The sequence below is a fragment of the Chanodichthys erythropterus genome, chromosome 13 (assembly GCF_024489055.1).
Source record: "Chanodichthys erythropterus isolate Z2021 chromosome 13, ASM2448905v1, whole genome shotgun sequence".
Classification (NCBI taxonomy): domain Eukaryota; kingdom Metazoa; phylum Chordata; class Actinopteri; order Cypriniformes; family Xenocyprididae; genus Chanodichthys; species Chanodichthys erythropterus.
In genome coordinates, this window is record NC_090233.1 from 7,631,381 (window position 1) to 7,643,998 (window position 12,618).

The 12,618-nt window shown below is 37.3% G+C and overlaps 1 pseudogene; it reads left to right on the top strand.

The window, feature by feature from the left end:
• The first annotated feature begins 7,457 nt into the window (after positions 1–7,457).
• Positions 7,458–7,574, top strand: LOC137035144 (5S ribosomal RNA; annotated as a pseudogene).
• Positions 7,575–12,618: the final 5,044 nt, after the last annotated feature.

Sequence of the window (12,618 nt, forward strand, 5' to 3'; positions counted from 1 at the left end):
CTTATTTTCTCAGCTTTTGAATAACTGATGTGCATCCACAGCAGCTGCAAACTTGCCAAGGGATTCATTTTACTATGTAAATGTCTGAAATTAACTGACTTGTTGAAAAACATGCCGGATAAATAAGAGGCCTTTGATTGTAGGTAAGAATACTCAATCACTGGTAAGCGGTAATGCTGTAAGAAGATGCTTAATGCAAATGTGAAGATCAAACAAGATTATAATGCTGATGCACAGTGAACACTCTTGTTCTCCAGTGTTTCAAGTGTTGTTTCAGATCACAAGAATGCAACTCCTTTGAAATCTGGAGTCCTTGTTACTACTATAGCATCTTTTAAGAAATCATATGGCAGAATGCATTTAATCTTTGTGCACCATTATTATAGCAATTCACATTTTGAATACCACAATAATTCCCAGTTTCACAGACAAGGCTTCAGCTAGTCCTAGACTGAAATGCATGTTTGAGCTGTTTTAACTGAAAGCAAATTGTACTGACATATCTTAAAATATGTCAGTGCCTTTGTTTTGTCTCAAGAGGCACACCCGTAATGTTTTTTTTTCTAGTGTACGTTTATAAAAGCTACTTAAATATCCTAATTGAACTAAGGCCTAATCCCGGCTTAGGCTAAGCCATGTCTGTGAAACCGGGCGTAAGTATTTGGAAACTTAAGTCACATTAAATGGCTAATAGTATTCAAAATGGATTAAAAAGAAATGGAAAAATTTTAAATTATCCCATAATTTACTCACTCTCAAGACATCGTAGGTGTATATGACTTCTTTTAGCCACAATTGGAGTTTTATTAAAAAAAAAAAAAAAAATCCTGGCTCTTCCAAGCTTTATAATGGGAGTGAATGGGGGCTGAGATTTTGAAACCAAATAAAGCGCGTCTATCCATCAGCGAAGCGCGCTCCATCTTCAGTGTCGTGTACGGCCATTACCGGAAGCCAGTGATTATAGTTTATAAAGTTATAAATATGGATATTTTTCTTACAAAAACGCATCGCTTCACTTCAGAAGGCCTTTATTAACCCCCTTATGGAGTCAAATTAATGCCTTAAAGTTTTGCACAAAAATAAAGTTTTGTAAAACACAAAAAAGAATTGAGCTATAAAAAAATGTTTTGTAAACAAAAATAATAAATTGCAAAATAAAATAAAGTAGTGCAAAAATAAAAATATAATCAATTACAAAAATCAATGACAGCTGTAATCCTATTTTATCTTTGCCACATATTTTTCATGCTCAAACCTACAAAATCATTTGTAACGCTCATTTTATTCTGCGTTTCAGTCAAGCGTGCGCTCACGATACCGGTTTTCTTTTGCGCTGCACTGTTCTGTGCGGATCTCTTTATGGCACTGGTTTGACGTGGGGGTGGAGTCAAGAAACGGGGGCACGCCCCAGCGAAACACGTCATCGGCAGGAGACGCAGATCGCAACAGAACAGGGCAGCGTTTCCCAAAAGCATCATAAGCTTTTGGAAACCAATGGAGCTACGATCAACTTAGGCTTACGATGCTTTTGGGAAACGCTACCCAGATCAGATCAAGCATAGAGACAGAGCGCATTTATTATAATCTGAAAACCACGCCCACCGGGGGACAAACAATCCAACCGTCTCCATTGACTTTGTATTGCGTGAGGCTGCCTTCTTGTCTTTTCTGACTCATTACAATAAACAGAGCAATGCCTAAAAGCTGCTACGTGACAAGGTGTACAGCTAACAAGCTAAAAAAAAAAATACGTTTTTATAAGCAGTCGACCCCAAAAAACGAATGTTTAAGGACACAAAAGTGGATACAGGCAGTGAGACAGAGCGCAACGGGTCATATTACTATAAGAAATGCATTGGAGGGGGTCGTAATCGGTGACAACATATACTAAACAAACCAACAAAAACAAACCATGCATTATTTTTCACCATGTCAAAGAATTATTTCACCTGTCGCCGATTACGTTCCCTTCCAATGTATTTCGCGGGGGCGTGCCCCCGTTTCTTGACTCCATCCCCACGTCAAACCAGTGCCATAAAGAGATCCGCACAGAACAGTGCAGCGCAAAAGAAAACCGGTATCGTGAGCGCACGCTTGACTGAAACGCAGAATAAAATGAGCGTTACAAATGATTTTGTAGGTTTGAGCATGAAAAATATGTGGCAAAGATAAAATAGGATTACAGCTGTCATTGATTTTTGTAATTGATTATATTTTTATTTTTGCACTACTTTATTTTATTTTGCAATTATTATTTTTGTTTGCAAAACTTATTTTTTTTCCGCTCAATATTTTATTTTCCTTTGCAATTCTTTATTTTTGTTTGCAAAACATTTTTTTTATAGCTCAATTCTTTTTTGTGTTTTGCAAAACTTTATTTTTGTGCAAAACTTTAAGGCATTAATTTGACTCCATACCCCCTGGATTTATATGGATTATTTTTTATAATGGTTGGATGCACTTTTTTTGGGCTTCAAAATCTCAGCCCCCATTCACTCCCATTATAAAGCTTGGAAGAGCCAGGATATTTTTTAATATAACTCTGATTGTGTTTGGCTGAAAGAAGAAAGTCGTTTACACCTAGGATGGGTGAGTAAATTATAGGATAATTTTCATTTTTGGGTGAACTAACCCTGAATGGCGCTTGTTTAACAAGTTTATTATATTTGAGCATCACATAAGGTTGTTGTCTGCCTCGCGAAGTTTGGAATTACTTGGATAAAAATCAGCAAAAATGTTACAAAATGAAATTACTTTTGATCAAATTAAAGGTGCTAAAGAGGATGTTTTGTTTTATACATTTTTGCAATATTACTTGAAACTGTCTTTACTAACTTATAAAAGAATATTTATTAGGTGCACTGAAAGGAATAATATTAATATACATCATCTGTGCACGAGGTAGGGCCTTAAAAACATCAGCCGATCATCGCGTAAACGATTGGCCCTCTGGCTTATCAATCACTGCCATGAGGTTCCTTGTGCAAGATGTGCGTGGCTGCACGCTCCAGTAACTTTCCACACTCCACAGGCGCCGCATGCAATGTTTTTGTCAGGAGACAGGAGTAACAACTGCAGATTATGAGTTACCTGCAGTGAGTCTGACATAATGAATCCAAAAAACACGATACAGCGAATGCCGGTGGTGTTCCAATACTCGTGCACGAGTTTTGGGAGGCGTTCCCTCGAAATGAACTGTGAAGGAGGGGGGCTGTTCTTACGCATGCGCTCATTTCAAAAACTCACTAACACTTTGGTTTCTCAGTCGATGAAAAGATCCTCTTTAGCGCCTTTTAATGAATGAGTTATCATAAGATCGCCACCACAATGAGAAAGCACATGAAATCCAAACACCCATCGAATGAGGAGGTCGAAAAGAGCTGTCCATCACTGCATTCACGACAGGTAAGTGCAGCTATATCCCCGAGTGAGCCAAAAAGATAACTTATCTGATAGCTAAATGATTGAGACATATGCTTCCTTTAAGTTTCGTCGAGGGAGATATTTAAGAACAGAAAACACAAAGTGCTGTTAAAAACATAGCACACCGTTATCTTTGTGTCTCTGCGAAATCTGTCAGCGCAGCGAATGTGAAAATGTGAAACGATCTCAACACGATAGCCATTATGCTGCCTTGAGTGTAGCTTACGTTCTGTACGATAACTGGCGCTGTCTGCTTTATTCGCGTTTTCCCCGTTCGCGCAGCTTGAGCTTAAAAGCTATAGAGGGTATGCAACGACGTGACTTTCCCGCCGAAAACGCGCCCCCTCAGCTGGACTGAGTGGCAAAACAACCTGCTGCATGACTGGATTTAATAGAGGAAACTGAGAAAACGCGACTAAAACTAACGAATTACACTAAAGGTTGGACTCGAAAGTGTTCCTTATAACATGTCAAATAAACCTAATCAATGGATATTGACATTCAGCCAGAAATCGTGTTTCCTGACATTTTAAAGACTATGTGCCTGATTTTGACGGTGGGGAAATACATAAAGCAAATCTGCCTGTGAATATTTTATATAACTTAACTCCAATATAAGTTATATCGTCATATTGTCCAGCCTTAAAACATATGTTATAGTTTTATAGTATAGTTTTTGTCAGTGTTGTTTATTTAAAAACACCAAATTATGCAGAATATAAGATGGCAAATATTTAATTGATGAGTTGTCAACATAATAACAATACAATACGGTATGATTTTTACCTCAAAATCCAACAATTTGACACAAAACGATAACTGCAAATCCATGTTTCTCTGCTGGAGTCCAGTTGTTTCTGTGAATTTCAGTGATCCATTTGCTTATTTTTCTGTTGCTTTCTGCAGTTTTTAAATATATACCTCAAGTTTTGTGTCAAAGCTATTTGTACAGTCAATCAAAAAAGCTCTTTCCCGTTTTGGAAGTGTTTTGTGCGTTTTTCGCGACATTTACGCTGAAAACAAACATTGCCCTTTGCCACTCAGTGGACCTGACCGCAGCCGTAACGGTCGACGGTGACGTCACGTGCATACCCTCTATTGTTCTTTGTTTTTTGTTTACACATTGTTTAATGTTTTGAACTAAAATAAAACCTTAAGATATAACGTAAGCTTGTTCAGAAATGGTGACACAATTTTGATTAATAAAAAACAACAACAACGTATTTTTCGTTGAACGTCATTTAAAGGGGTAGTTCACCCAAAAATGAAAATTTGATGTTTATCTGCTTACCCCCAGGGCGTCCAAGATGTAGGTGACTTTGTTTCTTCAGTAGAACACAAATGATGATTTTTAACTCCAATCGTTGCCATCTGTCAGCTGTATAATGCTTGTCAATAGGAACACAATCTATAAGAGTAAAAAAAAACATGCACAGACAAATCCAAATTAAACCCTGCGGCTCGTGACGACACATCGATGTCCTAAGACACAAAACGATCGGTTTGTTTGAGAAACCGAACCGGATGTGCAGGACAGTTGGACATAGTGGTGTATTAGAGGTAAAAAATTATATAAATACTGTTCGGTTTCTCACATAAACTGATCATTTCGTGTCTTAGGACATCAATGTGTCGTCACGAGCCGCAGGGTTTAATTTGGATTTGTCTGTGCAAGTTTTTTACCCTTCTAGATGAAGTTCCCATTGACATGCATTATAGGTCTTACAGACAGCAACGGTTGCAGTTAAAAATCATCATTTGTGTTCTACTGAAGAAACAAAGTCACCTACATCTTGGATGCCCTGGGGGTAAGCAGATGAACATCAAATTTTCATTTTCGAACTATCCCTTTAAATAGGCTAAACTAATATTTGAATATTCATTTTTTTAAGAGCCGAAATATTCCCATACAATATTTTTTAAAAAATGCCCATCCCTACCCTTAATGACTTTCATTGTATGGAGAAAAACAAACAAACAAACAAAAAAAACCACTCAGACTTTATTCAAAATATGTTTATCAATGTCTTTCAGAAGAAATAAAGTCAGATTTGGAGTGAAGTGAGGGTGAGTAAATTTTACTTTTTGGATGAATTGTACCTTTAGGTGTTCAAAAACTTTCTGGGGCCATTATATGGAAATTGAATCACATGGATATATGATGTAGATTAATCAATGCATCCTAAAAATGTATTACCCCTGGTTCTACAAAGCAAAAATATTCTAAAAACACAACACTTCTCATGCCAAGTCAATTTGGTACTGATTTACTCTGTTTATTGTACTCGCTGCTTCTGTATGCATGAGAAATCCTCTCTTTTGCTTATGAAAGCACTCCCACTTTCTCCCTCCCTCTTTTCTCCTTCATAACTGGTAATGAGACCCTCTCTGACTCCATCTTATTAGGAAACATCTATGCTGTTTGTTGTGTGTAATTAAAACAAGGAGCGAAGGGTGCTGTGATGAATTTCCTCCACTGAAGTGTGTCCCGCCGCATGCCCACAGGCTCATCTTCTCCTAAAATGGGCTCTTGCTGAAGTTTCTGAAAGAAATTAAAGAATATTTTTCTTATTCTTATTTAGATGTTCTCAATGTTTACTTTCATGTTACATTTTGCATGGAAATTAAGACTGTAAAGCTAAATATTGTTTGCTTTACTGGTGCTCTAATGTAATTTGGTTTTATTCATGCATATCCAATGTATTTTGACCATGGGTGTCAATTTTTAAAAAATAAATAAAGGTAGCACACTGAAATGTTGGTTACATCATGGCATGGCAAAGGACTGGCTCATGAATATTAATTGGGTGCAGTATTTGCTTACATTTCAGGTCAGACTTTGAAATAAACAGTGCCACTACAATTAGAAATGTTCCAAAATGATTTAAACAACTTTAAAACTGTATTCAGTAGTGAGGCCTGAATTCACAGCAATGCCATTCAAACTCTCAGGGTCCATAAAGGTACTAAAGACATATTTGAAACAGTTCATGTGAGTTCATGATTCTGTCTTAATATTATAAAGTGACAAGAATACTTTTTGTGCACCAAAAAAAAATAAAAAAAATAACGACTTTTCAACAATATCCATATGGACCGATTTCAAACACTGCTTCATGAAGCTTCTTAGCTTTATAAATCTTTTGTTTCGAATCAGTGATTCGGATCTCCTATCAAACGGCTAAACTGCTGAAATCACGTGACTTTGGCACTCCGATTCACTGATTCGATCCGTAAAGCTCTGAAGCAGTGTTTTGAAATCGGCTTATATAGATATTGTTGAAAAGTCTTTCTTTTTCTTTTTTTTGGTGCACAAAAAGTATTCTTGTCGCTTTATAATATTAAGAACCACTGAACTCATGAACTATTTCAAATATGTTTTTAGTACCTCAATGGACCTTGAGAGTTTGAATGGCTCTCAATGCCGGCCTCACTGATATCTTAATTTGTGTTCCGAAGATGAACGAAGGTCTTAGGACTGTAGAACGACATGAGCGTGAGTAATAAATTACATTATTTTGGGTGAACTAACCCTTTATTGTCTTCAATAAAATCCCCATATTTTCGGTGCTAATGCGGTGGCGCGCGCTGCCAATAACTCACCAAGCTGTCAATCAACTCTCAGACAACAGAAGAACCCAATGTAAAGAGTGTACTCATAATAGTTTTCTATCGCGTTTTATTTGCATATATATAATATATATATATATATATATATATATATATATATATATATATATATATATATATAAAGACTCGAGTCGCCCAGTGAATGTATTTCGCCATGACGTAACCCGCACTATCTAAACTATCTAAAGAGAATCCTCATGCTCATTGGCTCCCGCCATACACAGCGACAACTAGTATATATGTTTTATTTTATTTGTGGTTGATGGACAGGTAAGGGAGTCAATTATTGTGTAGACCTCTCTGAAACTTACTGGTATCGGTGTAATGTAATTTAAATTTACACAAAAAGAGACGATCATGATGATCCACGTCAATAGATGGCAGCAGCGTAGCGTCTAACACCATCTAGCAGCCATATCACCCTGTAGCCCAAGACTGGTTGTCCACTGAAGCTAAGCAGGGTTGAGCCTGGTTAGTACCTGGATGGGAGACCTCCTGGGAAAACTAGGTTGCTGCTGGAAGAGGTGTTAGTGAGGCCAGCAGGGGGTGCTCACCCTGTGGTCTGTGTGGGTCCTAACACCCCAGTATAGTGATGGGGACACTATACTGACAAAAAGCACCGTCCTTCGGATGAGACGTTAAACCGAGGTCCTGACTCTCTGTGGTCATTAAAAATCCCAGGATGTCCTTCGAAAAGAGTAGGGGTGTAACCCCGACATCCTGGCCAAACTTGCCCATTGGCCACTGTCCATCATGGCCTCCTAATCATCCCTATACACTGATTGGCTTCCTCACTCTGTCTCCTCTCTACCAATAAGCTGGTGTGTGGTGGGCGTACTGGCGCAATATGGCTGCCGTCGCATCATCCAGGTGGATGCTGCACATTGGTGGTGGTTGAGGAGATTCCCCCTTCAATATGTAAAGCGCTTTGAGTGCCCAGAAAAGCGCTATATAAATGTAAGGATTATTATTATTATTATTATTGCGGTGTAGGTACACAAAACAAAAAAAAAACAAAAAAAAAAATAGCGATAGTCTAATTACACTGTAATTTGATTTAGGAATCATTCTTGCTGACCAGTTCAAATTAACTTGTGACTCTTTATTTAATTATCTCATCTGCCACTGTTATTTTTAATGCGCAGATCAGCGACTGACTAACAAGTTTGACGTGTTGGTGTAGTGATCATGTATTTGCACTGAATACAAGGGGTTTGGGGCACTGATCTGCCTTGATAGACGTTTTATTTTTATTTCAATGATCCAAAGTAGCCAATTTATTGCATTTAGTTTCACTAGAATGGATAGCAAGCTGTAGAAAAGCAATACATTGGAAATTGCCACTGTCTCTTTCCTCCACAGGATGACACCACAACGAAATACTCAGCAAAACATTAAAAATAACACAGTCCAGCAACGGAAAAATGCCCCCACTGCATGGCTCCTATACTGTGCAAATGTTTGAGGTCAGTAAAACATTTTGTAACAATTTACAATAAGGTTTCATTAGTTAATATTACTTAACTACATTTGTTAACATGAACTAAAAAATTATTAAAACTTATACATTATTTTTTTTCATCTTAATGTTAATCTCAACATTTGCTAATACATTTTTTTTTTAAGATCAAAAGTTGTTAATATCACTTAATACACTGACAAAATATGAACAAACAAAGGTTAAAACAATCCTTTAAAAATATATTGCTCATTGATAGTTCATGTTCGTTAATGCATTAACTGATGTTAATAAATGAGACCTTATTGTGAAGTTAGATTTTTTTACCTTCCAGTTTTTTAAAGTCTTATGCTCACCAAGGCTGCAATTTTATTAAACTGTTTTCTATTTTGATATAGATTTTTATACACACACACACACACACACATATATATATATATATATATATATATATATATATATATATATATATATATATATATATATATATATATATATATATATATATATATATATATACATTATGTATACTATTTTTATAAATTTCTCATAAATCATTCTAATATGCTGATTTGGTGCTCAAGAAATATTTCTTTTTGGCCTTATTATTAGTTGAAAATGGCTCTGTTTGAGTGTGGAAAGAGTAGAATTTATTATGATTTTTTTATTGGAACAGAAAGTTCCAATAAAAATGCATGATGCAACTGTCTTGGAGGTACGCACTTTATGTAGCATGTTAACGTTACCATCTGATTACACTCAACCAACTAATCTCCCTTGCTGTGGGTGTCGTGTCTGCTTGGGGCATCATCGCTGGCGTGGGGACTGCGGAGGCCGTGCAGCCTAACGATAATCATGCTGGCTTTGGTGATCTACAGCATGTGACGGCTCGAAGATTATCGTATGCTTAAAATTCGGAAGCTGGGACAGAAGTTGTGGGCTGCGTGGAGATGTCTAAATAATTGGTTATCAATCAATCTAGAATAGTTTGGGATCCTAAAGGGACTCTTAGGTGGTCACTTGATTATAAGAAGCATTAAATCAAAAAATTGATCAAGTCCATCATCTCTTATTGAAGTCCAATTTAGACTACCTTTGTTTATCAGAGACAGAAATGAAAATGTTTCTCCTGCAGTAGTTCAAATGCCCGGTTTTAATGTTTTTAGCAAGAATAGAGTAGGTTCCAAGGGAGGTGGAGTAATTATATATATAAAGGATAGTATTCAGTGTAATGAAATTCAGTGGTTAAACAATCAGGATTTGGAATGCATTGGTTTAAATATTATTTTATCACCGCAAATGTCATTTACTCTTTCTGTAATTTATCGCCCACCCTCTTCTAATTGTAGTTTTTATACGAATTTTGGCTAGAAAACTAACAAAGAAGAGGTTTAGCTCATTTGCTAAGAAATGTGAATCTTTTGGGATCCCAAAGAATAAACAGGAGAATTTTAAAGGTGCTGTTCAGCAGATAGAATGGTATGATCTGCTATTGGGTACAGATTACAGATTTTACTTGGAAACTTAATCAGCGAAAGATTAAAACATGGTCCAATGGATAAATTATATTTTGGATTTGATGAAAGAATGGGATCAAGCCCTAAAACTTTCACTTAGAAGTAAATTGGGCCATGATAAATATCGATTTAACATGTTAAGGAATTGTGTGGTAAAGAAATTAAGAAAAGCCAAAGCTGACTTCTTCCTGACTATAAAAAGCAAGTGGCAATCCTAGAATTATCTGGAAAGGATAGGAACATTTTAGAAATTAAAATAAAGGGAAAGGTAATAAACAATCCAGTTGAAGTAGCAGGAGAATTTAATCATCATTTTATTGACTCCGTAGCATGCAGTTTTTTATTATTATTTTCTTTTTATCTCTAACATGTTAAACTGATAGTCTAGTTAAATCTGATGGATAGTCTTTCTTTGTGTCTTTGATCATGACTAGACAGCAAAGGTTGCCTAAAATGACACTTTCTAACAGGTAACTTAGACAAACATAGATCAACATGCTGCAGCATTATTTGTTCTGGTGAAATATTAATTTGTCAATCCATTTTTTTGAAGAGCTCGCCTAACTTGATGCATTAAAACCAAGATCCCAGAGTAGGATGAGCATTAATCTGCGAAATGCAGTGGTCTGAAGTCAAACTAAACTCCGGCCCATCTATCTCATGAGCTCAGTGGCAGTCTGCCGCCGTGCCATTAATCAGCGTGTCAAGTTTCATCTGGAAGTGTTGACACTCCACTCGCCCAAACGGCTGATCACACACAGTGTGTTCACAATTCCACAGGGGTAATTGCACATTTCGCAGTGGCCCTTGGTCCTGGTATGGGACTATGAAATCTCACTTTCTCTCGCAGTCACGCCACTATTAGTTCATCATTGTCGGCTAATGAATGCAGGCTCCTTTGTCTCTCAAAGTTTGATGAGATGACATGTAATTAATTGTGAGTTGTGCAGAATGCAGCTTAGGGAGTTTTGATGTCTAAGAGTGCTGATATTCTTACATTGTATCATGTCCATTTTATGTGAGCGCTTTATTAAAACTCACATTCAAGGATTTTTCAGAATGGCTGACCTGAAGACATAAGCTGTGGTTAAATAGTCAACATGAAATAAAAAATTACCATGTTTACTTGTGGTCATATGTGGTGAAATATTATTGCAAAACAATTTCCTCTTTGTAATTTTTCATTATAGGTCTCTGACATGACTTTATTTTAACTCCTCCAAACATGTGTTTCCTTTCTGGTATGTAACGTCCACTTTTCAGAACTAAGAACTAATATGAACAGATAAAGGTTAAAACAATCCTTTAAAAATATATTGCTCATTGTTAGTTCATGTCCGTTAATGCATTAACTGATGTTAATAAATGAGACCTTATTGTACAGATTTTTTTTTTATCTTCCAGTTTTTGAAAGCCTTACAGAAAAACAGCAATTTTATTAAACTGTTTTCTATTTATATATATAATATAATATATATATATATATATATAATATGCAGTATCTCACAGAAGTGAGTACACCCCTCACATTTTTTAAATATTTTATTATATCTTTTCATGTGACAACACTGAAGAAATGACACTTTGCTACAATGTAAAGTAGTGAGTGTACAGCTTGTATAAGAGTGTAAATTTGCTGTCCCCTCAAAATAACTCAACACACAGCCATTAATGTCTAAACCGCTGGCGAGTGAGTACACCCCTAAGTGAGAATGTCCAAATTGGGCCCAATTAGCCATTTTCTCTCCCCGCTGTCATGTGACTCGTTAGTGTTACAAGGTCTCAGGTGTGAATGGGGAGCAGGTGTGTTCAGTTTGGTGTTATTGCTCTCAGTCTCTTATACTGGTCACTGGAAGTTCAACATGGCACCTCATGGCAAAGAACTCTCTGAGGATCTGAAAAAAAGAATTGTTGCTCTACATAAAGATGGCGTAGGCTATAAGAAGATTGCCAAGACCCTGAAACTGAGCTGCAGCACGGTGGCCAAGACCATACAGCGGTTTAACAGGACAAGTTCCACTCAGAACAAGCCTCGCCATGGTCGACCAAAGAAGTTGAGTGCACATGCTCAGCGTCATATACAGAGGTTGTGTTTGGGAAAAAGACGTATGAGTGCTGCCAGCATTGCTGCAGAGGTTGAAGGGGTGGGGGGTCAGTCTGTCAGTGCTCAGACCATACGCCACACACTGCATCAAATCGGTCTGCATGGCTGTCGTCCCAGAAGGAAAACCTCTTCTAAAGATGATGCACAAGAAAGCCCGCAAACTGTGCTGAAGACAAGCAGACTAAGGACATGGATTACTGGAACCAGGTCTTGTGGTCTGATGAGACCAAGATAAACTTATTTGGTTCAGATGGTGTCAAGCGTGTGTGGCGGCAACCAGGTGAGGAGTACAAAGACAAGTGTGTCTTGCCTACAGTCAAGCATGGTGGTGGGAGTGTCATGGTCTGGGGCTGCATGAGTGCTGCCGGCACTGGGGAGCTACGGTTCATTGAGGGAACCATGAATGAGCAAAGCATGATCCCCTCCCTTCAGAGACTGGGCTGCAGGGCAGTATTCCAACATGATAACGACCCCAAACACACCTC